This window comes from Elephas maximus, chromosome 4, assembly GCF_024166365.1.
Source record: "Elephas maximus indicus isolate mEleMax1 chromosome 4, mEleMax1 primary haplotype, whole genome shotgun sequence".
Taxonomy (NCBI): Eukaryota; Metazoa; Chordata; class Mammalia; order Proboscidea; family Elephantidae; genus Elephas; species Elephas maximus.
Genome location: NC_064822.1, coordinates 19,810,276 through 19,837,167, shown reverse-complemented (window position 1 = coordinate 19,837,167; position 26,892 = coordinate 19,810,276).

Below are 26,892 nucleotides of genomic sequence, written 5' to 3'. Positions count from 1 at the left end.
AGAAAATAAAACTAAAAGATGGGAAACAGGGAACAGGAGATGTCAATCTGTAACTAAGGGGGCATAAACAGTATAGAGTTAGAACTTCTACATGGAGAGGAAGTCAAAGTGATATCACGAAATAAGTAATTTTTTTTTTTTAAACTTAGGAAGATAAAGGGAAATTTCAGGGTAACCACAAAGAAAGTTAACCAACCAACTCATCAAAATATAAAAGAAGAAAATCATAAAGGTTCAGTACACACAAAACCAAAAACAAAGAAGGAAATGAAAAGAAAATCCATAATTAATAGAGCTTAGCACAGAAAATTAAGTGGAGTGAAGAGAAGCATAACAAAATAAGAGCAATAAACTCATACCTATTGATAATTACCCTGAATATAAATGGCCTAAATGTACCAGTAAAGAGATGCAGCAGGGTAGAATGTATTAAAAAAACACAACCCACCGATATGCCGTTTGCACAAAGATATAAACAAACTAAAAGATATAAATGAAATAAAACCCAAAGGTATAAACAGGCAAATATATAAATAAACCAAAAATATAAAGAGATAAATAAACTAGACACAAAATATAAATAAACTAAAAATCAAAAAATGGAAAAAAATGTATCAAGCAAACAATAACAAAAAAGAGCAAGAGTGGCAAAATTAATCTCAGATGAAATAGACTTTAAGGCAAAATTCACCATAAAAAATAAAGAAGGACATGATATAATGATTAAAGGACCAATCCACCAAGAGGATATGACCATAATAAATATATGTGCACCCAATGACAGACCTCCAAAATACATAAAACTCTAATGACACTGAAAAGAGAAATAGACACTGCCACAATAATATTAGGAGACTTTAACGCAGTACCCTCAGTGAAGGACGGAACAACTAGAAAGAATCTCAACAAAGACACAGAAGATCTAAATACCATAATCAACCAATTCAATCTGATAGACATATATAGAACACTTCACCCAACAGCAGCAAAGTACAGATACATTCTTCTCCAGTACTCATGGATCATTCTCCAGAATAGACCACATTTTGGACCACAAAGCAAGACTCAACAAATTCAAAAACATCAAAATAGAGGGGTGGATCCAAGATGGCAAGCTAATCAGTCACACTAAGCAACTCCACTGCAACAAAGACCCCAAAATCCAAGTAAAACAGATTCTGATGTCAATCCTGGCACACTGAACCTTAAACGAAGGGATAAAGTATTAGATCAGAAGTCACTGAGAAGAAGAAACTGATAGAAAACGGGGAAGGAATAGAGATACAATGTGGAGGTTCCCGGCTGAACAGCATAACTCAGCATGGCCATCCTGGAATAAAACCAACAACCCCACACACAGAAAGGCATCTCCATGGAATTCCCAATAGGAGATAAAGACATGGTGCAAACATACACAGGGCAATTTAAGACCATGTTTGATGGCTGCAACTCAAGGAGGAGCACAGACTCTCTCACCTGGTAACCACAGGAGCACATTCCTACAACCCCCACCTCTCTGGTGAACAGCAGCTATAACCATCCCATCCTGGCAAACCTGACTGCCAGGAATGACAGTAACAACCCACTCTATTGCCCTTCTCCATCTAGCCTCCTCCTCCCCTGCCTTCACTCCCCCTCCTACTTCTCTCCTCTGCCCTGCCTGCTGTGGCTCCAGTGGGAACTGGCCCAGACCCCCGGACTTTTCCCACTGGCTCTGGACCCCTCCTGCCACAAACTGTGGCCCTGAGGGGACATAGCCTGGATACCAGGCCCCTCCTCACCAGCTTCAGACACCCTGCCTTCTGCTGCAGCCCCAAAAATATCCAGCCTGGACCCCAGGCCACACCCCACTGGCTCTGGACCCACTCTGCCATTCACCACAGCCCCAAGGGGACACAGCCTAGACCTCAGGCCCCTCTCTGCTGACTCTGGACACTCCCCTCTGCCCACCACGGACACGAAGAGAACAAGCTCAAACCCCAGGCCCCACCCCATCAGCTCTGAACACCCCTAGCCACCCACCGTGGCTCCCAGGGGACCCGATCTGGACCCTAGGTCCCTCCCTGCTGGCCCCAGACCTTCCCTGCCACCCGCTACAGCCATAAAGGGAGGCAATGCAGGCCCCAGGCCCCCCCACTGGCTCTGTACCCTCCTGCTGATTGCCATGACCCTGAGGGAACCCATCCCAGGCCCTAGCCCCTCCCTGCTGGCTTGGGACCACATCCCTCTTGACTGCTGTGACCCCACTCCAGCCCCCAGCCTGGTTCATGGTGGAGACAAACCACCCACCTCCATACCTTCCCTCCTGCTGGACTGACCCTGCACACCCAGACAAGGTGACGAGAACTATTGTGCCCACAGACAAGCAACCAACAAGTTATGCCCTGCCCACCCACCCAGACGTAACTAAACAAAACAAAAAAGCTGAACAAAAGAAATAAATCTATAACCAATAAATAAAGAAAATAATACCGCAATGTCTCAGAGGCTGTAGACAATATTAAAACATATTAAAAAAAAAAAAAAAGGGACAAGATGGTTTCAGTAAGTGACCAGAATAAAGCAAGAGTAGACCTTCTGGCAGAAGAAAAGGCACTGGAGCTACCTGATAGGGAATTCAAAAGTCTAATATTCAGGGCTGTCCAAGAATGAAAAAGATCAAGGAAAATGCAGAAGAAGTCATGGAAAGCATAGACAAAACTGACGAAAATATAGCTCAAATCAAGGAAAACACAGACAAAGCAATAGAAGAATTCAGGAAAATAATTCAAGAACAAAATGCTAACATAAATACGCAATTAGAAATCATACAAAGACAGTAATTAGAAATCATACAAAGACAGCAATTAGAAATTCAAAAGATAAACAACAAGATTACAGAAATGGGCAATGCAATAGAAGATTTTAGGAGCAAAACTGAAACAAGTGGAAGACAGAATCAGCAAAATTGAAGACAAATTCACAGTGCCACTTTCAGGAAAAAACAGAGAAAAATGAAGAAAACAACAATTCTACACAAACTATTTCAGAACATAGAAAAGGATGAATACTACCAAATTCCTCCTACAAAGCCAGTATAACCCTGATGCCAAAGCTAGGAAGAAAAAAAACAAAAAAACAAACCTGATGCTATTGCGTCAATTCCAATTTGTAGAGACCTTAAAGACATCACTGAAAAAGAAACCTACAGGTCAATACTCCTCTTGAATATAGACACAAAAAGTCTCAATAAAATCCTAGACAATAGAATTCAACAGCATATCAAAAATAAAATACATCACGACCAAGTGGGATTCATACCAGGCCCACAAACATGGTTCAACATCAGAAAATCAATCAGTGTAATCCACCACTTAAATAAAACAAAGGAAAAGAATCACATAATCATCTCAATTGATGCAGAAAAAGCATTTGATAAAGTCTGACACCCCTAAAAACTGTCAGCAAAATAGAAATAGAAGGGAAATTCCTCGACATAAAGAGCACTTATACAAAACCAACGGCCAACACCATCCTCAACAGAGACAGTCTGAAAGCATTCCCCTTGAGAATAGGAACCAGACAAAGATATGCTCTTTATCACTACTCTTATTCAACATTGTATTGGAAGTCCTAGTTATGGCAATAATTCAAGAAAAGGAAATAAAGGGCATTCATATTGGTAAGGAAGAAGTAAAACCATCCCTATTTGCAGATGATATGATGCTATACATAGAAAATCTCAAAGATTACACAAAAAAGCTAGTGGAATTAATAGAATAATTCAGCAAAGTTACAGGATACAAGATCAATATACAAAAATCAGTTGAATTCCTCTACATCAACAAAGAAAACTTTGTAAAGGAAATCAGGAAAACAATACCATTTACAATAGCCCCCCCAAAGATAAAATACTTAGGAATAAATCTAAACAGGGATGTAAAATACCTATAGAAAGAAAACTAGAAAACACTGCTGCAAGAAACCAAAAAAGACCTACATAAATGGAAAACATACCATGCTCATGGATAAGAAGACTCAACATTGTAAAAATGTCAATCCTACTCAAAGCAATCTACAGATATAATGCAGTCTCAACCTAAATCCCAAAAGCATCCTTCAGCTAGATGGAAAAACTAATCACTAAATTTATGTGGAAGAGAAAGAGGCTCTGAATAAGTAAAACAATATTAAAGAAGAATGAAGTAGGAGGTCTTGCACTACTTGATCTCAGAACGTACTATATAGCCAGGTAGTCAAAACAGCCTGGCACTGGTAATACGATAGACATATAGACCAATGAAACAGAACTGAGAACCCAGATGTAAATCCATCCACCTATGGACAGTTGATCTGTGACAAAGTACCAAAGACCATTAAATGGGGAAGAGACAGTCTATTCAACAAATGGTGCTGGCAAAACTGGATATCTATCTGTTGAAAAATGAAATAAGAGAGGGCGGAGCCAAGATGGTGGACTAGGCAGACGCTACCTTGGATCCCTCTTACAACAAAGACACGGAAAAACAAGTGAATCGATCACATACATAACAATCTATGAACCCTGAACAACAAACACAGATTTAGAGACGGAGAACGAACTAATACGGGGAAGCAGCGATTGTTTTCAGAGCCTGGAGCCAGCTTACCAGTCAGGTACAGCACAAGCACAGAGAGCTGCTCCACCCCCCCGAACTAACCCCAGGAGGGGGACCAGCCGGTTCCGCGGGCGGCGTGGGATGCAGCCGGTAGGAGAAGTCTCCGGGAGGCAGTGACTGGTCTTGGAAAGGGGAGAGCAGCGTCCCAGCCAGGGAACGATCCTGCCGGGATTTGGACTGGATGCAGGTACGGCATAAACATGGAGAGCTGCTCCACCCCCCTGAACTAACCCCGGGAGGGGGCCCAACTGGTTCGCGAGGGCGGCACGGCAACGCGGCTGGAGGGACGAGAAGTCCCCGGGAGGCAACGACTGATTTTGGAGTCGAGAGTGCACTGTCCCAGTAGGGGAGCCTTGACGCTGGGCGTGGGGCTGGAAGCGGAGGATCTGACCTTGACTCCAGTGGGCCAGACTCCCCGGGGGCAATCTCCACACAGCCCGGCGGGAATCTCAGATATAATAGTCATTCCAAGCAAGACAAACAACTCTGGCTATATTCTGAGGTGCTACTCTCCTATCTCTCTGTTCCCTCCCTCACCCTCTCCAGGCGGCTTCATTAACATCTGAATAGCCTGAGCCAGAGGGAGAACTCTGATAGGGATCTGACTGCATTTTTTTTTTAGCGGATTTTCTGGAAAAACTAGTTTCCCAGTGATGGCTCGGAGAAAACAATCCATATCAAACCACTTAAGGAAGCAGACCATGACAGCTTCTCCAAGCCCCCAAACAAAAGAATCAAAATCTTTCCCAAATGAACATACAATCCTGGAATTATCAGATACAGAATATAAAAAACTAATTTACAGAATGCTTCAAGACATCACAAATGAAATAAGGCAAACTGCAGAAAAAGCCAAGGAACACACTGATAAAACTGTTGAAGAACTCAAAAAGATTATTCAAGAACATAGTGGAAAAATTAATAAGTTGCAAGAATCCATAGAGAGACAGCATGTAGAAATCCAAAAGATTAACAATAAAATTACAGAATTAGACAACGTAATAGGAAGTCAGAGGAGCAGACTCGAGCAATTAGAATGCAGAGTGGGACATCTGGAGGACCAGGGAATCAACACCAACATAGCTGAAAAAAAATCAGATAAAAGAATTAAAAAAAATGAAGAAACCCTAAGAATCATGTGGGACTCTACCAAGAAGGATAACCTGCGGGTGATTGGAGTCCCAGAACAGGGAGGGGGGACAGAAAACACAAAGAAAATAGTTGAAGAACTCCTGACAGAAAACTTCCCTGACATCATGAAAGACGAAAGGATATCTATCCAAGATGCTCATCGAACCCCATTTAAGATTGATCCAAAAAGAAAAACACCAAGACATATTGTCATCAAACTCACCAAAACCAAAGATAAACAGAAAATTTTAAAAGCAGCCAGGGAGAAAAGAAAGGTTTCCTTCAAGCGAGAATCAATAAGAATATGTTCAGACTACTCAGCAGAAACCATGCAGGCAAGAAGGGAATGGGACGACATATACAGAACACTGAAGGAGAAAAACTGCCAGCCAAGGATCATATACCTAGCAAAAATCTCTCTGAAATATGAAGGCGAAATTAAGATATTTACAGATAAACAGAAGTTTAGAGAATTTGTAAAAACCAAACCAAAGCTACAAGAAATACTAAAGGATATTGTTTGGTCAGAGAACCAATAATATCAGATACCAGCACAACACAAGGTCACAAAACAGAACGTCCTGATATCAACTCAAATAAGGAAATCACAAAAACAAACAAATTAAGATTAATTAAAAAAAAAAATACACATAACGGAATCATGGAAGGCAATAGGTAAAAGATCACAATAATCAAAAAGAGGGACTAAATACAAGAGGCATTGAACGGCCATATGGAGAGCGATACAAGGCGATACAGAACAATACAAGTTAGGTTTTTACTTAAAAAAAAGGGGTAAATAATAAGGTAACCACAAAAAGGTATAACAACTCTATAACTCAAGATAAAAGCCAAGAAAAACGTAACGACTCAACTAACATAAAGTCAAACACTATGAAAATGAGGATCTCACAATTTCCTAAGAAAAACGTCTCAGCACAAAAAAGTATGTGGAAAAATGAAATTGTCAACAACACACATAAAAAGGCATCAAAATGACAGCACTAAAAACTTATTTATCTATAATTACCCTGAATGTAAATGGACTAAATGCACCAATAAAGAGACAGAGAGTCACAGACTGGATAAAGAAACACGATCCATCTATATGCTGCCTACAAGAGACACACCTTAGACTTAGAGACACAAACAAACTAAAACTCAAAGGATGGAAAAAAATATATCAAGCAAACAATAAGCAAAAAAGAAGAGGAGTAGCAATATTAATTTCTGACAAAATAGACTTTAGACTTAAATCCACCACAAAGGATAAAGAAGGACACTATATAATGATAAAAGGGACAATTGATCAGGAAGACATAACCATATTAAATATTTACGCACCCAATGACAGGGCTGCAAGATACATAAATCAAATTTTAACAGAATTGAAAAGTGAGATAGATACCTCCACAATTATAGTAGGAGACTTCAACACACCACTTTCGGAGAAGGACAGGACATCCAGTAAGAAGCTCAACGGAGACACGGAAGATCTAATTACAACAATCAACCAACTTGACCTCATTGACTTATACAGAACTCTCCACCCAACTGCTGCAAAATATACTTTTTTTTCTAGTGCACATGGAACATTCTCTAGAATAGACCACATATTAGGTCATAAAACAAACCTTTGCAGAGTCCAAAACATCGAAATATTACAAAACATCTTCTCAGACCACAAGGCAATAAAACTAGAAATCAATAACAGAAAAACTAGGGAAAAGAAATCAAATACTTGGAAAATGAACAATACCCTCCTGAAAAAAGACTGGGTTATAGAAGACATCAAGGAGGGAATAAGGAAATTCTTAGAAAGCAAAGAGAATGAAAATACTTCCTATCAAAACCTCTGGGACACAGCAAAAGCAGTGCTCAGAGGCCAATTTATATCGATAAATGCACACATACAAAAGGAAGAAAGAGCCAAAATCGGAGAACTGTCCCTACAACTTGAACAAATAGAAACTGAGCAACAAAAGAATCCATCAGACACCAGAAGAAAACAAATAATAAAAATTAGAGCTGAACTAAATGAATTAGAGAACAGAAAAACAATTGAAAGAATTAACAAAGCCAAAAGCTGGTTCTTTGAAAAAATTAACAAAATTGATAAACCATTGGCTAGACTGACTAAAGAAATACAGGAAAGGAAACAAATAACCCGAATAAGAAACGAGAAGGACCACATCACAGCAGAACCAAATGAAATTAAAAGAATCATTTCAGATTATTATGAAAAATTGTACTCTAACAAATTTGCAAACCTAGAAGAAATGGATGAATTCCTGGAAAAACACTACCTACCTAAACTAACACATTCAGAAGTAGAACAACTAAATAGACCCATAACAAAAAAAGAAATTGAAACGGTAATCAAAAAACTCCCAACAAAAAAAAAGCCCTGGCCCGGACAGGTTCACTGCAGAGTTCTACCAAACTTTCAGAGAAGAGTTAACACCACTACTACTAAAGGTATTTCAAAGCATAGAAAATGACGGAATACTACCCAACTCATTCTATGAAGCCACCATTTCCCTGATACCAAAACCAGGTAAAGACATTACAAAAAAAGAAAATTATAGACCTATATCCCTCATGAACATAGATGCAAAAATCCTCAACAAAATTCTAGCCAATAGAATCCAACAACACATCAAAAAAATAATTCACCATGATCAAGGGGGATTTATACCAGGTATGCAAGGCTGGTTTAATATCAGAAAAACCATTAATGTAATCCATTACATAAATAAAACAAAAGACAAAAACCACATGATCTTATCAATTGATGCAGAAAAGGCATTTGACAAAGTCCGACACCCATTTATGATAAAAACTCTTACCAAAATAGGAATTGAAGGAAAATTCCTCAACATAATAAAGGGCATCTATGCAAAGCCAACAGCCAATATCACTCTAAATGGAGAGAACCTGAAAGCATTTCCCTTGAGAACGGGAACCAGACAAGGATGCCCTTTATCACCGCTCTTATTCAACATCGTGCTGGAAGTCCTAGCCAGGGCAATTAGGCTAGACAAAGAAATAAAAGGTATCCGGATTGGCAAGGAAGAAGTAAAATTATCACTATTTGCAGATGACATGATTATATACACAGAAAACCCTAAGGAATCCTCCAGAAAACTACTGAAACTAATAGAAGAGTTTGGCAGAGTCTCAGGTTATAAAATAAACATACAAAAATCACTTGGATTCCTCTACATCAACAAAAAGAACACCGAAGAGGAAATAACCAAATCAATACCATTCACAGTAGCCCCCAAGAAGATAAGATACTTAGCAATAAATCTTACCAGGGATGTAAAAGACCTATACAAAGAAAACTACAAAGCTCTACTACAAGAAATTCAAACGGACATACTTAAGTGGAAAAACATACCTTGCTCATGGATAGGAAGACTTAACATAGTAAAAATGTCTATTCTACCAAAAGCCGTCTATACATTTAACGCACTTCCAATCCAAATTCCAATGTCATATTTTAAGGGGATAGAGAAACAAATCACCAATTTCATATGGAAGGGAAAGAAGCCCCGGATAAGCAAAGCACGACTGAAAAAGAAGAAGAAAGTGGGAGGCCTCACTTTACCTGACTTCAGAACCTATTACACAGCCACAGTAGTCAAAACAGCCTGGTACTGGTACAACAACAGGCACATAGACCAATGGAACAGAATTGAGAACCCAGACATAGATCCATCCACGTATGAGCAGCTGATATTTGACAAAGGACCAGTGTCAATTAATTGGGGAAAAGAAAGCCTTTTTAACAAATGGTGCTGGCATAACTGGATATTCATTTGCAAAAAAATGAAACAGGACCCATACCTTACACCACGCACAAAAACTAACTCCAAGTGGATCAAAGACCTAAACATAAAGACTAAAACGATAAAGATCATGGAAGAAAAAATTGGGACAACCCTAGGAGCCCTAATACAAGGCATAAACAGAACACAAAACATTACCAAAAATGATAAAGAGAAACCCGATAACTGGGAGCTCCTAAAAATCAAACACCCATGCTCATCTAAAGACTTCACCAGACGAGCAAAAAGACCACCTACAGACTGGGAAAGAATTTTCAGCTATGACATCTCCGACCAGCGCCTGATCTCTAAAATCTACATGATTCTGTCAAAACTCAACCACAAAAAGACAAACAACCCAATCAAAAAGTGGGCAAAGGATATGAACACACATTTCACTAAAGAAGATATTCAGGCAGCCAATAGATACATGAGAAAATGCTCACGATCATTAGCCATTAGAGAAATGCAAATTAAAACTACGATGAGATTCCATCTCACACCAGCAAGGCTGGCATTAATCCAAAAAACACGAAATAATAAATGTTGGAGAGGCTGCGGAGAGATTGGAACTCTCATACACTGCTGGTGGGAATGTAAAATGGTACAACCACTTTGGAAATCTATCTGGCGTTATCTTAAACAGTTAGAAATAGAACTACCATACAACCCAGAAATCCCACTCCTGGGAATATATCCTAGAGATACAAGAGCCTTCATACAAACAGATATATGCACACCCATGTTTATTGCAGCTCTGTTTACAATAGCAAAAAGCTGGAAGCAACCAAGGTGTCCATCAACGGATGAATGGGTAAATAAATTGTGGTATATTCACACAATGGAATACTACGCATCGATAAAGAACAGTGACGAATCTGTGAAACATTTCATAACATGGAGGAACCTGGAAGGCATTATGCTGAGCGAAATGAGTCAGAGGCAAAAGGACAAATATTGTATAAGACCACTATTATAAGATCTTGAGTAATAGTAAACCTGAGAAGAACACATACTTTTGTGGTTACGAGGGGGGGAGGGAGGGAGGGTGGGAGAGGGTTTTTTATTGATTAATCAGTAGATAAGAAATGCTTTAGGTGAAGGGAAAGACAACACTCAATACATGGAAGATCAGCTCAATTGGACTGGACCAAAAGCAAAGAAGTTTCCGGGATAAAATGAATGCTGCAAAGGTCAGTGGAGCAAGGGCGGGGGTCTGGGGAACATGGTTTGCGGGGACTTCTAAGTCAATTGGCAAAATAATCCTATTATGAAATCATTCTGCATCCCACTTTGAAATGTGGCGTCTGGGGTCTTAAATGCTAACAAGCGGCCATCTAAGATGCAGCAATTGGTCTCAACCTACCTGGAGCAAAGGAAAATGAAGAACACCAAGGCCACCCGACAACTAAGAGCCCAAGAGACAGAAAGGGCCACATGAACCAGAGACCTACATCATCCTGAGAGCAGAAGAACTAGTTGGTGCCCGGCCACAATCGATGACTGCCCTGACAGGGAGCACAACAGAGGACCCCTGAGGGAGCAGGAGATCAGTGGGATACAGACCCCAAATTCTCATAAAAAGACCAAACTTAATGGTCTGACTGAGACTAGAGGTATCCTGGCAGCCATGGTCCCCAGACCTTCTGTTGGCACAGGACAGGAACCATCCCCGAAGACAACTCATCAGACATGAAAGGGACTGGTCAGCGGGTGGGAGAGAGATGCTGATGAAGAGTGAGCTAATTATATCAGGTGGACACTTGAGATTGTGTTGGCAACTCTTGTCTGGAGGGGAGATGGAAGGATAGAGAGAGAGGGAAGCTGGCAAAATTGTCACGAAAGGAGAGACTGAAAGGGCTGACTCAAGAGGGGGAGAGCAAGTGGGAGTAGGGAGTGAGATGTATGTAAACTTATATGTGACAGACTGATTGGATTTGTAAACGTTCACTTGAAGCTTAATAAAAGTTAATAAAAAAAAAAATGAAATAAGACCCATATCTCACACTATACACAAAAACTAACTCAAAATAGATCAAAGACCTAAATACAAAACCAGAACTATAAAGATCATAGAGGAAACAACAGGGACAACCTGGGGACCATAATATATGGCATAAATAGAATATCAAAAATAACTAAAAATGCACACACAGCAGAAGATGAGTGAAATAAATGGGACCTCCTGAAAATTAAACAGTTATGCTCAACAAAAGACTTCTCCAAAAGAGTAAAAAGAGAACCTGCAGACTGGGAAAAAATTGTTGGTCATGACATATCCAAAAAGGGTCTAATCTCTAAAAATTTATGGAAAACACCAACACCTGAACAATAAAAAGACAAACAATACAAGTAAAAAATGGGCAAAGAATATGACAGTTTACCAAAGAAGACATTCAGACAGCTAACAAATGTAGGCAGAAATGTTCGCGATCATTAGCAAATAGATAGAAGAAAATCAAAACTATGAGGACATACCATCTCACCCTAACTTTTCTGACATGAATTAAAAAAAAAAACAAACAAACACTGGCCAAGTTGTGGGGAAGATTCGAAATCTTATATACTGCTTGTGGGAATGTAAAATGGTACGACCACTATGGAAATTGGTAGGACATTTCATCAAAAAGCAAGAAATAGAAATACCATATAATCCATCAATTTCATTCCTAAGTATATAATTTAAAAAAATAAATCCTGCAACACTCATGTTCACTGGGGTATTATTCACAATAGCAAAAAGATGGAAACAATCTGAGCATCTATCAACAGATGATTGGATTAACAAACTGCGGTATATACGTGCAATGTAATATTACACCTGACAAAAATAATGAAGAATTCACAAAACATTTCACAATGTGGATGAATCTGTAGGACATTATGCTGAGTGAAATAAGCCAATCAGAAAAGGGCAAATATTGTATGAGACCACTTTTATAAGGTAGCAACAAAAGATTTACTCACTGAAAAAAAAATTGTTGGCTACCAGGGCTGGGACAGGGAGGGAGCAAAAATGACCAAACACATAGGCGACACATGGTAATATTAGTGAAGGGAAAGGCAGTACACAATATGAGAGAAGTCAGCACAAAATGACCAAGGCAAGAGAGGACATTGAGAGGAACGCAGGAATAAAGGGTAACTACTACAACATAGAAAATCGTGTAACGATAGTGTTAACAAACAATAATCTATGAATGGATAAATAGGTATGCCAAGAGATGTGGGAGGATGTAAGGGAGCACATCCACCAGCAGATACAGGTTTGGTGGTGGATATTTCTACACACATAACTGTAGGTGCTCCTCATATAATACAGACAATAGAGCACGCAAGGGGCACAGTCAGGGAAACTTCTTAGACATAACCAAACACCCCACAGAATGAAGTTCCTAGGCTCGAAGGCAAAGGACCATAGACTCAGGGTTATCTACGTCAATTGACACAACATAGTTCATAAAGACAATGTTTTTCACCCTACTTTGGTGAGTAGCATCTGGGGTCTTAAAACCTTGCAAGTGGCCAAGATACAACTATTGGTCCCTTCCAGTCTGGAGCAAAAGTAGAGTGAAGAAAACCAAAGACTCAAGGGAGCAAAAAGTCCAAAGGACTAATGGACCACATGAAGCACAGTCTAGATCTAAGCAGAAGAACTAGGTGGTGCCCAGTTACCATTACTGACTACTATGACTGGGATCACAAGAGAGGGTCTTGGACAGAGCGGGAGAAAAATGTAGCACAAAAAATCAAATTCACAGAAAAGACCAGACTTACTGGTCTGACAGAGGCTGGAGGAATCCCTGAGACTATGGCACTAAGACACCCTTCTAAACCGAAACTGAAGCCATTACAAGAGACTACTTTCCAGCCAAACAACACGAGCCAAAAAACCCCATTGCTGTCAAATGGATTCTGGCTCATAGCAACCCTCTGAGGCAGAGTAGAGCTACTCTATAGGGTTTCCAAGGAGCGCCTGGCGGATTCGAACTGCCGACCTTTGTTAGCCGAAATCTTAACCACTGTGTCACCAGGGTTTCCATACAATAGACAACCCTATAAAATAAACAATAACCAGAGAGGAACATGCTCCTTAGAACAATCAATTATACGAGATCAAAAAGGCAATATTTACCCAAAAGCAAAGATGAGAAGGCAGGAAGAGGTAGAAAATCAGGACAAAAGATAACAGGGAACACAGGGCAGAAATGTGGAGAGTGCTAACACATTGCGGGGAATGAAACCAAGGCCACGAAACACTTTATGTGTAACTACCAAACGGGAACCTAATTTGCTCTGTAAACTTTCACATAATGCACAACAAAAAACAAAACACACACACACAAACCCAAATGGATACAACACTGGAAGTGTTCACTCATTTATGCCAGGAAATTTGGAAGACAGCTACCTGGCCAAGCGACTGGAAGAGATCCATATTCATGTCCATTCCAAAGAAAGGTGATCCACCAGAATGTGGAAATTATTGAACAGTATTATTAATATCACCCAAACCCATTGCCATCACATGCAAGTAAAATTTTGCTGAAGATAATTAAAAAATGGTTGCTGCAGTACATCAACAGGGAACTGCCAGAAATTCAAGCTGAATTTAGAACTGGACATGGAATGAGGGATGTCATTGCTGATGTCAGGTGGATCTTGGTTGAAAGCAGAGAATATCAGAAAGATGTTTACCTGTGTTTTATTGACTATGCAAAGGCATTCAACTGTGTAAATCCTAACAAATTGTGAATAATATTGTGAAGAATGAGAATTCCAGAACACTTAATTATGCTAATGTGGAACCTGTACATAGGCCAAGAGACAGTTATTTGAACAGAACAAGGGGATGCTGAGTGGTTTAAAGTCAGGAAAGGTGTTGTCAGGGTTGTATCTTTTCACCACACTTATTCAGTCTGTATACTGAGCAAATAATCCGAGAAACTGCACTATATGAAGAAGAATGCAGCATCAGGATTGGAGGAAGACTCATTAACAACTCGTGATATGCAGATGACACAACCTTGCATGGTAGAAGGAAAGAAGACTTGAAGCACTTACTGATGAAGATCAAAGACCACAGCCTCCAGTATGGATTTACACCTCAACATAAAGAAAATAATCCTCACAACTGGACCAATAAGCAACATTATGATAAACAGAGAAAAGACTGAAGTTCTCAAGGATTTCGTTTTACTTGAATCCACAATCAATGCCCATGGAAGCAGCAGCCGAAACATTAAACACTAGATTGCATTGGGCAAATCTGCTGCAAAAGCCTCTGTAAAGTGTTAAAAAACAAAGATGTCACTTTGAGGACTAAACCTGACCCAAACCATGGTATTTTCAATCACCTCATATGCATGTGAAAACTGTACTATAAATAAGGAAGACCAAAGAAGAACTGATGCATTTAAATTATGGTGTTGGTGAAGAATATAACACGGATTGACAAAAGAATGAACAAATCTGCCTTGGAAGAAGTACCACCTGAATGCTCATTAGAAGCAAGGATGTCGTGATTTCATCTCACATGTTTGGGCATGTTATCAGGAGGGACCAGTCCCTGGAGAAGGATATCATGCTTCATGAAGTAGAGAGTCAGTGAAAACGAGGCAGACCCTCAACGAGGTGGATTAACACAGTGGCTGCAAAAATGGGCTCAAGCATAGCAACGATTGTGAGGACTGTGTAGGACCAAGCAGTGTTTTGTTGTCGTACATAGGGTTGCTATGAGTCGGAACTGACGTGATGGCACCTAATAACAGCAGCCCAAGTGAGAGATATAAGCGTAAGCAAAACCAGGGTGAAAGCCATGGAGGAGGCCTGTAGAGAGAGGTCTTCTTTTGTCTGACATTTGCTTTAGACACACTTGATGAACGGTTTACAACATATCATATATTATCCAAAAGATACATTTCAAAAATTTCCCTTGATGGTTTATATCTTGTTACCTCAGCCTTTGAAGTGCAAAATGTAGCCCTCTCACAGGCCAGGTGAACATTCAGCTGCTGTATTTCTGTCTTTCCCAGATGTTGTCAAGCTGGTGTTTATTCTCTCATAGTTAGGTCTTGGATATGATATGGGAAAACTCCTAGAAGAATTCTGGTTTTTTTTTTTTTTTTAACTTGGTGTGAGAGAAGAACCTACCCAAGTGTATTATACATTTTAAACAGGCTCGTATGCAATCTGGCAAGTTCTCCGTTCTTTATTAGCCCCCCAACCCCATTCCTGCCTTGGAGACAAGCTACCATACCCTGCAACTCCCGGATTTACTTTCTTCCATTTCTGTCATGCTCTTTCTAGATGTATGACTAGGGAAAGCCCTACCATCTCAGCCTTTTATACAAGACCGAAGTCAAAGAAACAGTGTTCTTAGGAATTAGACTTGAGATGGAATAAAACATGACCATGTGTACATGTCGTATAGTTTGTAACTGGGCACCTCCAAACACCAAACGTTAATTGGGGGCAGGTACTGAGAAGATTAATCTCACCCACCCGATTATCTCAAAGCAGGTTGTCTCAGCCTCTGAAGGCCTATATGCACTACATCTGTTTGGTCACAACCCCCTTAAAACCAGTTGGCTTTGAGTCGGTTTTGACTCATGGTGACGCTATGTGTGCCAGAGTAGAACTATGCTCTATAGGGTTTTTAATGGCTGACTTTTCAGGAGTAGATTGCCAGATATTTTTTCTGAGTTGCCTCTGGTAGACTCGAGCCTTTAGCCTTTGGTTAGCAGCAGTGACCATTTGTACCACCCAGGGACAACCCTCTTAGCATCCTTTTTTTCAAAGTAGGCAGCCACATCAGGGTTTTACAATATTTCTCAACGATTTTAGACCTCTGTAAGAAAAAGATGCACATACAAAGAACAAAGCGGTATTTAATAAATGCCATATGAATAATGTGTTTCTGAGGAAGGTAAAGAACTAGTAAGTTAGTTTAGAAAATCCACTAAATCCTTGAAGTATTTCTTTGATCTCTAATCAACATTTCTGTGTGGAAGTTGTGATACAGCTGGAACCTACTTTACTCCTTTCATTCAGATGTACTTTTTGCTGTCTTTTCCCTCTGACCATTGATCCTCCACAAAACGTTACATGAAAATACTCTTTTGCTTAAGAAAGAAAGATGGAAAGACAATGAATGAAAGAAGGGCAAGAGAAAGAGGTAGAGGAAGGTGGAAAGGATAGAAGAAATGAATGGGAAAGAAGGAAGCAAGGAGGGAGGGAGGGAGGGACGGAGGGAGGGAGGGAGGGAGAGAAGGAGGGAAGGAGGGAGGGAAGGAGGGAAGGGAAGAAGGGAGGAAGGGAGAAGGGAAGGAGGGAAGGGAGGAAGGGATGAAGAAAGGGTAAGGGCCTAAAGTATTATATTTCTGAATGTCTTTATGGAGATATCCTCAGGTTGGACATATGGAGACACCCTGTCTTTGGAATTCCCTAAAGGATTTATGCCACTGCCCTCTGGTGGGTTCTGTTGGACATTGTTTTGGCAAAAGAAAGATGAGGAATCTTGAACTGAGCACTTACTATATAGGCCAGCCATGGTGATAAGTTCTTTACGTGGATTATGACCTTTAAGTCTCACAACAGCCCCATGATGGGGGTTGTTGTGAGCATGAGCTCTGGAGGCAGACTGTTTGGATTTGAATCCAGCTTTTCCATTTATTAGCTGAGAGATATTCAGGAAATTACTTAACAAAGTTTTCTGCAAATAGTGGAAGATTACTATGATTACCTTACAGATACTGCCTAGTGTGTGGAACACCTGTAATCCACAGGAGAGTTTGTAATAAAGTCCTAAACTGAAGATGAATCAGAAAAAAAGCCTGGCTTTCGCTCACCCTCAACTAAGACATTCTTATATAGCCTTTGACACTCCTTTAGGATATCATTTTGTGGCTTTTCAGGAGACCAACTTCTATAAAAATATCATACATACTCTAACTCTAACTAATAGTAGTCAGCTTCCAGTAACTTCTAGAAGGGCTACTGCTATCAATCACTCACATCTTGGTCTGAATGTTGAGTTGAGATCAACGACAATAAAGGTGAATTTTGAAGAAAAAGAGTTAAAGAATGGAAAAACAGGTCATTTTTAAAAATAGGGTATGTTTTAGAGGTGTTTTAGGTTTATAAAAAATGTACAGAAAGTTTCCATCATTTTTTCTATTAACATTTAGCATTTCAAAACAGGTGATTTTTTAATTGTTATACACATGACATGACATTCATGAATTCAGCATTTTTCAGGCGTACAATGTAGTGATATCAATTACATTAATCATGTTGTCCAAATATCGCCCATAATAGTCATCAAATTTCCCATCAAGAACAAGCAATTTTTAAGGGCTCTTTTTTTTAGACAGAATATAGCACTTATAAAAAGTGGTATTTTTCATTTTTTAAAAAATGTTTTATTAATATATAACATGCCTAAAGAAAGAAGCACAAAAATTGTAAGTGTGCAGGTGCAGGTTGACAATTTTCACAAAGTAAGCACGCCTGTGTAACTACCGCCATCATAAAGGAATAGAACAACTGCAGCCCCTAGAGGCACCCCTGCATTGCACCCCAGACACTAACCACCCCAAAAGCAGCCACTGTTCTGACTCTCAACACTGATCAGTTTTGACTGTTGGTAAATGTTATATGAATGGAATCATACAGGAAGTACTCTGGCTTCTTCTGTTCAACATTATGATTGTGAGAGTTGATTCATGTTGTTGCATATAGCGGTATTCCACTCATTCCCATTATGCCATGTTCATTGTATGGAAACCCTGGTGGCAAGTGGATAAGTGCTATGGCTGCTAACCAAAAGGTTGGCAGTTCGAATCCACCAGGCACTCCTTGGAAACTCTACAGGGCAGTTCTACTCTGTCCTATAGGGTCGCTATGAGTCGGAATCAACTTGACAGCAGTGGGTTTGGTTGGCTGGGTTCACTGTATTATTACATCATGGTTTATTTATTCAGTCTAATCCTGTTGGAGTACCTGAGTGGTGCAAATGGTTAACACACTCACCTGTTAACCAAAAGGTTGGAGGTTTGAGTCCACCCAGATGTGCCTCAGAAGAAAGGACTGGCAATCTACTTCCAAACTATCAGCCATTGAAAACCCTATGGAGCGCAGTTCTACTCTGACACACATGGAGTCACCATGAGTTGGAGTCGACTTGACAGCAACTGGTGGTGGTAGTGGAATGTTGTTGGGCATTTGGGTTGTTTCCACTTTGGGGCTGTTATGAATTGTTTACTGTGAATGTTCTTATACGTGTCTTTTAGTACACACTATGTATGCATTTCTTTTGGGTATATACCTGCAAATGCACTTGCAGGGCCATAAGGTATGTGAAGAGTCTGGGTTCTGGTCTTTCAGGACTGTCCACATGCAATTACAAAAGCTTTACCTGGCAGGCGTCATGGGGGAAAGCTGCCCTTCCCACAGCAGACTAGGCACACAACCAATGCATTGCAGTCCCTGAAAGGGGTTACAGTCAAGGACTCTGCCCCTTACCCCCACGGGCCTTGCTGTTATGCATATCTGCATCTCTAGCCCAGGTGCCCCCATTCAGAAGCCTCTTTACTGGGGGCCTTCAGCAGAGCTCTTTTTCAGGTGACTCTGCTGAAACCTGCTTATAGGGGAAGGGAAAGGAAAGATATTTTCCCCCACTCTTATTCAATATTCGGTACCTTTCCACTTCTAGCTCTTTCCCCTTTTCTTCCCCCTAGCTCCCAGGACCGTAAAACTGCAGAAGCCTTTTGTTCCAGGCTCCCGCGGAAATGAGACAAGTCGTCACATAGGCACTGACCCACCTGATCCTCACCTGACACCATTCTGTGGGGAAGAAAGATGAAACAGGGAGGCACTGGTGGTCTTTCTAGGTTAGCCTCTTGCTTATACTATAGCAGTAAGTGATTAAAGCCTTGACTCTTACTTTCTTTTTAGCTTCTTGTCTTAATCGGCAACTCAGCTCTCAGCTCAGCTCAACTCCCTGGCAGTAAGCTTATGTGCAGCTGTGGTATGTAGTATGGTACCTCAAAATTTTTTGAGTGATTAGAAAATTCCTATCACACTGTATGAAGGTTCTGGTTGCCCTAGATTCTCACCAGTCCTTGTTATTGCCAGGCTTTTTCATTTCAGCCATTCTAATGAGTATGAGTTATTTGCATTTTTAAAACAACAACAAAAATCTACTTTTTGGAGGTGGGCCAACATGGTGCCCTAGAGAGTGGGGCCAACATGGTTCCCTAAACAGACACACTACGCTGTCCCCTGCAGCAAAGACCCAAAAAACTAAGTAAAACAGATATAATCGTCAATCCTGGAAGCTTGAGCCTCAAATGAATGGATAAAGAACTAGATGAAACATCGAATGGAAGAAGAAACTGACAGAAAACAGAGAAGTAGGAGAGATACAGAGTGGAGGTCACCTGCCAACAAACACGGCACAGTGTTGCCATCTTGAAACAGAGCAAGCAACGACCCTGGACAGGGAGTATGGAAGGGCAACTTCAAGGACCTCCCAACAGGAGAAAGAGCACCCAGTAACCAGAGAAACATGCTTTCTCACCACTCACATTTCTGGAAAATAGAAGCAAGGGCCCCACCAGCTCAGCAGCCCCCACCTCCGGGTTCCACAATACAAGCACCTCCCCAAACTGGGGCCTGCCCCACCACCTCCTGCAGCACAGTTATTTTTTTTCTTTCTTTCTGCCTCCCACCTGGCCTCATATGCCACTTCCCCCCACCCCCAACCTGCTGGCTCCTGCTGTGCTGCCATTTTTTAAATTTCTTGAGTTTTTATAATAGTTGACACACACACATAGGGGCAATACAGGCCTATGTGAGGATCATCTACAATGGAATACCAAGGATTGCTGGCAGTCACCAGAAACTAGGAGAGAGGCCTATGGAAGGAATCAATAAGGCTGAGACCATGGTTTGGACTTTTATCCAAAGAAAACCTAAGAATTATGTGGGACACAATCAAGAACAAAAATTCGTGTGTGCTCAGAGTTCCAGAATAGGAGGAGAAAATGGTAAACACAGAGAAGATTGTCAAAGATTTGTCTGCAGAAAGTGTTCCAAATATCATAAAAGAGGAAAAACTGACCACCCAAGAAGCTCAACAAATACCATATAGGATGGGCTCCAAAAGAAAATCAATAAGACATATCATAATCACACTTGCCAAAACCAAAGACAAAGAAAAAATCCTGAGAGCAGCTCTGAGAAAAACAGAAGTCACTTACAAAGGGAAACAATAAAACTAAACTCTGATTACTCGGCAGAATTTTGCGAGCAACAAAATTGTGGGATGACATACATAAAACCTTGAAAGAAAAAAATTGCAAACCAAGAATAATATATCCTGCAAAACTCTCTCAGATACAATGGCAAAATTAGGACATCGACAGATAAGCAGAAATTAAGGGAATTCATAATAAGCAAACAAAACTTACAAGAAATATTAAAGGGAGTCCTTCAGTTAGAGAACAAACAACATCAGACAACTTAACTCTAGAACACAGGACAGTATCAGCCAGATACCAACCTAGGTAAAGAACTCTCAATAATAAAACAAAACTAAAAGACTTAAGACAGGGAAACGGAGATGTCAGTCTGTAAATAACAACCACGTCAAAACAATGAAAAGGGGAATAAATCATATAGTATAGAACCTTCAAATGGAGAGGAAGTCAAGGTGATATCAAGTAACAAAAGACTGGTGCACACTTAGGAAGATAAGGATAAATTTTAAGGTAACCACAAAAGAAGTTAACAAACCTAGACATCAAAATAAAGAAAAAAAACATAAAGACTCAGTAAACACAAAATTTATAATAATGAAAGATATGAAAAGAAAATCCACAAGCAAAAGAAACTCAGCACAGGAAAGTAAGAGGAACAAGAAAGTATGAGCACTACAAAAAAATTCACAGCAATATGACAACAATAAACTCATACCTATCGATAATCACACTGAATGTAAATGACAAAAATGCACCCATAAAAGACAGACAGTGGCAGAATGGATTAAAAAAAAAAAACCATCAATATGCTATCTACAAGAGACATGCATTAGAAACAAATTATAAATACCTTAAAAACCAAGGATGGAAAAAAATATATCAAGCAACCAGTAACCAAAAAAGAACAGGAGTATCAATACTAATCTCAGATAAAATAGAATTTAAGACAAAATCCACCATAAAAGACAGGAAGAATGTTATATAATGATTAAAGGGACAATCCAGAAAGAAGACATAAAATATAGAAGACAATAAATATACACTCAATGACATGGCTCTGAGTTACATAAGCTCCAGCAGAACTGAAAGTGAAATAGACGCTTCCAAAATAACAGTAGGAAATTTCAACATGCCAGCTTAGGTAAAAGGACAGAACATCTAGAAAGAAACTCAACAAAAATATGGAAGACCTAAAGGCCACGATCAACCAACTTGACCTCATTGACATATGTAGAACACTCCACCCAACAGCAGCAAAGTACACAATTTTTTCAAATGCACAGGGAACATTCAGCAGAATAAACATTTCAGGCCACAAAGCAACCCTCAATGAAATCCAAAACACCGAAATAATAAAAGTAGACATTAATAACAGGAAGGGCAAGGGAAAAAATCAAATATATGAAAACTGAATAACACCTTGCTTAAAAATAACTTGATAATACAAGAAATAAAAGAGGGAATTTAAAAAATTCCTGGAATCAAATGACAGTCTAATCACAGCATACCAAAACCTTTGAGACACAGCAAAGGCAGTGCTCAGAGGTCAGTTTATAGCAATAAGCACACATATCAAAAAAGAAGAAGGGCAAAAATCAAAATGTTAGCCCTACAACTTGAACAAATAGGAAGAGAATAGCAAAGGAGGCCAAAGTCACCAGAAGAAAGGAAATAATGAAGATCAGGGCAGAAATAAATGAAACAAAGAACAGAAAAGCAATAGAAAGACTCGACAGGACCAAAAGCTGGTCCTTTGGAAAAATAAAAAAAATTGAAAAACCACTGGCCAAAATGACAAAAGAAAAACAGGAAAGGAAGCAAATAGCCCAAATAAGAAATGAAATGGGGGATGTTACAACAGATCCAACTGAAATAAAAAGAATCATAAGACGATACTATGAAACGTAGTACTCCAACAAATTTGAGAACCTAGGGGAAATGGAAAAATTTCCAGAAACACACTACATACCTAAAATAATACAAACAGAGATAGAAAAGCAGAACAAACCCATTACAAGAAAAAAGATTAAAGAGGTAGTAAAAGAACTCCCAACAACAACAACGAAAAGCCCTGGCCTGGACAACTTCTCTGGATAATTCTACCAAATATTCAGAGAAGAGTTCAACTATTTCAGAACACAGAAGAGGAAGGAATATTCCCAGATTCATTCTATGAAGCCAGCAAAACCCTGATATCAAAGTCAGGCAAAGACACTACAATAAAAAAAATTACAGATCAATATCTCTCATGAATATAGATGCAAAAATTCTCAACAAAATTCAAGCCAGTACAATTAGGATCATATAAAAAAAATGATATATCACCACCAAGTAGAATTCATACCAGGTATGCAAGGATTATGCAAGGATGGTTCGACCTTACAAAATCAATCAATATAATTCACCTCATAAATAGAACAAAGGAAAAGAATCACATGATCATTTCAATCAATGCAGAAAAATCATTTGAGAAGTCCAACACTGTTTCCTGATAAAAACTCTCAATAAATTAGTAACAGAAGGGAAATTCTGCAGTATAATAAAGGGCGTGTGTGCAAAACCAACAGTCAACATAATTCTCAATGGAGAGAGGCTGAAAGCATTCCCCCTGGGAAAAGGAACAAGACAAGGATGCCCTTTATCACCACTTCTATTTAACATTTTGCTAGAAGTCCTAGCTAGAGGAATAAGGCAAGAAAAAGAAATAAAGGGCATCCAAATTGGAACAGAAGACATAAAACTATGCTATTTGCTTATGACATTATAGTATACATAGAGAACCCCAAAGATTCCACAAGAAAACTACTGGAACTAACAGAAAGATTCAGCAGAGTAGTAGGATACAAGATCAACATACAAAATTCCCACACAGCAACAAAGAGAGCTTTGAAAAGGAAATCAGGAAAATAGTACCATTTACAATAAATAAAAAGCCAAACCCATTGCTGTTGAGTTGATTCTGACTCATAGCTACCCTATGGGACAGAGTAGAACTGCCCCATAGAGTTTCCAAAGTGCACCTGGTGGATTCAAATTGCCAAAATTTTGGTTAGCAACAATAGCTCTTACCACTATGCCACCAGGGTTTCCACCATTTATAATGGCCCCTAAAAATAAAATACTTGGAGAAAATGTAACCAGGGACATAAAAGACTTATACAAAAAAAACTACAAAACACTACTGCAAGAAACCAAGAGATCTACATAAATGGAAAAACATACCAGGCTCATGGATGGGAAGACTCAACATTGTGAATATGTCAATTCTACCCAAAGCAATCTACAGATATAATGCAATACGATCAAAATACCAAAAAACTAACCACCAAATTTATATGGAAAGGAAAGAGACCCTGGATAAGCAAAGGATTATTGAAGAAAAATAACAAAGAGGCCTCACACTACCTGATCTCAGAACCTTCTATCCAGACATGGCAGTGGAAATAGCCTGGTACTTCTTCGACAGAAGACACATAGACCAATGGAACAGAATCGAGAGCTGTAAATCCATCCATCTATGGTCAGCTGATCATTGACAAAAGACCAAAGTCCATTAAATAGGGAAAAGACAGTCTTTTTATCAAACGGTCCTGAAAAACTTGATGTCCATCTGCAAAACAATGAAACAGGACCCATACCTAATACTATACACAAAACTAACTCAAGACTTCCACCCAACATGGTGCCAGAGCACCTCCACAGTAAAGACCCCCAAAACTAAGCAAAACAAAGGCAAATGTCAGCCCTGGAACCTGAAGTGTTAAACGAAGAGGTAAAGAACTCAGCCAAGCATAAATGGAATAAAAGACTGACAGAGAACAGAGAGCGAGCAGAGATACATGTGGAGGTCCCCTATCAGCTAATGCAACACAGATTCACCATCTTGGACTCCAGTCGGAGATCTGCAGACAGGGAGCATGGGAAAGCAGCTTCAAGGTACTCCCAGCAGGAGACAGAGCACGGTAACCAGCGATACATGCTTTCCCACCCCCCATCCTCTCCCTGCTGCTCTAACTCTGTGCTTCCTGGCTGGCAGCTTGGCTGGCCGGGAAGTGCATCATCCACGGCACTTGGAATCACCCCACCAACACTGGAGATTGGTGGACAGGGAGTACAGGAAAGCAGCTTCGTGAAGTTCCCTTCTGGAGACGGAGCACCCAGTAAGCAGCAATATACACTTTCCTAACCCCCACCCTTCTTCCCTTCCCCCCCTCAGCCTCCTCTGCTTCCTGTAGGCCACAGTCTCTTGGCCTGGAGGGAACTGCTTTGGCCCCGGACAGCTTGGATTTGCCCCACCCACACTGGCCGGCTCCCTGAGTGCCATTTGTCTGTTGCTGATGTTGCTTTTTTTCCATTTCTTTTGGTTTCTTCTGTGCCTCCCACCGCTTCCCCCTCCTTTCTGTCCAACACCTGGCTCCATGTGCCATCTTTGCTTCCTCTTGAAAGGCTGTAAAGCACTGCTCAACTGGGGAACCACTCCCCCAGCCCACAACACCTTGCTGGTGGGATCCCCTGAGGCTTTTTGTTTTTTGCATTGTTCTGTTTTCTTGTTTATTTGTTGTTGTTTTCTTTTTTTTTCTTTGTGGCTTGGGATCCCCTTCTAGCTGGGCTGCACTTCAGGGCTTAGGAGCCACTCCTCCAATCTGCACAGCCATGTAGGTGGCATCCCCGGGGGCATTTCATTTTCTTTCGTTCTTTTTTTTTGTCTTTTTTTCTTCCTGTCTTTCTTTGTTCCTCAGTTCTTGTCTCCGTATACTTACCTTTTTTTCTTGTCTCCTGAATACCTGGTGCTGTGTGATATCTATACCCCCTCTAGCCAGGCTATATTGTGCAGACAGGGATTCTTCCCCTGCTTTTGCCGTCACACCAGTGGGACCCCTAGGGGCTTTTCCTCTCTTTTTCTTCCAATTTTTTTCGTTTTTCTCCATTTCTCGCTTTCTCATGTCTCCACTCCAAGGGCAAGCTCTCTTTCTTTTTTTTTTTTCAGGCTCCTGTTTCTGTCTCCTCTCTCTCTTCTTTCTCATACCCATATAAGTGCCACACTTCACACACCCCCTCCTTCCTGCCTACCTGAACCATGTGCTGAACATCACACCCCCGAGCAGCACAGGCATGGCCTACCACAACCTGCCCTGTACTGATTCCCAGCCTGCCTGTCAGCCCTAGTACGTGCCACAAACAATCCTAGCTCCTCCCCTTCAGCTGGACCTGCCCTGATGCACTATAGCTGAGTGTCTGGCCCTGCCCATTGGACAACGAGGTGAAAAGTATCATAACCACAGGACAGTAAATAACAAAGATCACACAGCCTGCCTGCTCAGGCATAACCAAATAAAAGGAAAAAGCAGATTGAAACAAATAAATCTACAATCAATAAAAGAAGAAAATAACTACTGAATGCCCCAAGGAAAGTAGACAATATCAAAACATATTAAAAAACAGGACAGGATGGGTCCAGTAGTCTTCTAAAATAAAACACCAGATGATTTTCCAGTAGAAGAAAAGGTACTAGAACTACTTGGTAGGGAATTCAAATCTCTAATATTCAGAGCTATCCAAGAGTTGAAGCAAAAGGTGGAAAAAATGAGGAAAAAAATAGACAAATTCATAGAAAAGGCAGACAAATTCCTGGAAAATACAGACAAAAAATGGAAGAATTCAGGAAAATAATATAGGAACAAAATGCCAAAATAAATTCACAACTAGAAATCATACAAAAACAACAATTAGAAATCCAAAAGATAAATAAGATTTCAGAAATAGACAGTGCCATAGAAGGGCTGAGGAGTGGTTTCAAATGATGGAAGACAGGATCAGCAAAATTGAAGAAAAACCCTTGGATACAACTCTGTTTGAGGAAAAATCAGACAAATGAATGAAGAAAAGTGAAGAAACCCTGAGAATTACGTGGGTTACAATCAAAAGCAAAAATTTGCAAGCGATCAGAGTTCCAGCACAGGGAGAGAAAAGGGGAAACACAGAGAGGATTATTGAAGAATTGGTGACAGAAAACTTCCCTAATATCAT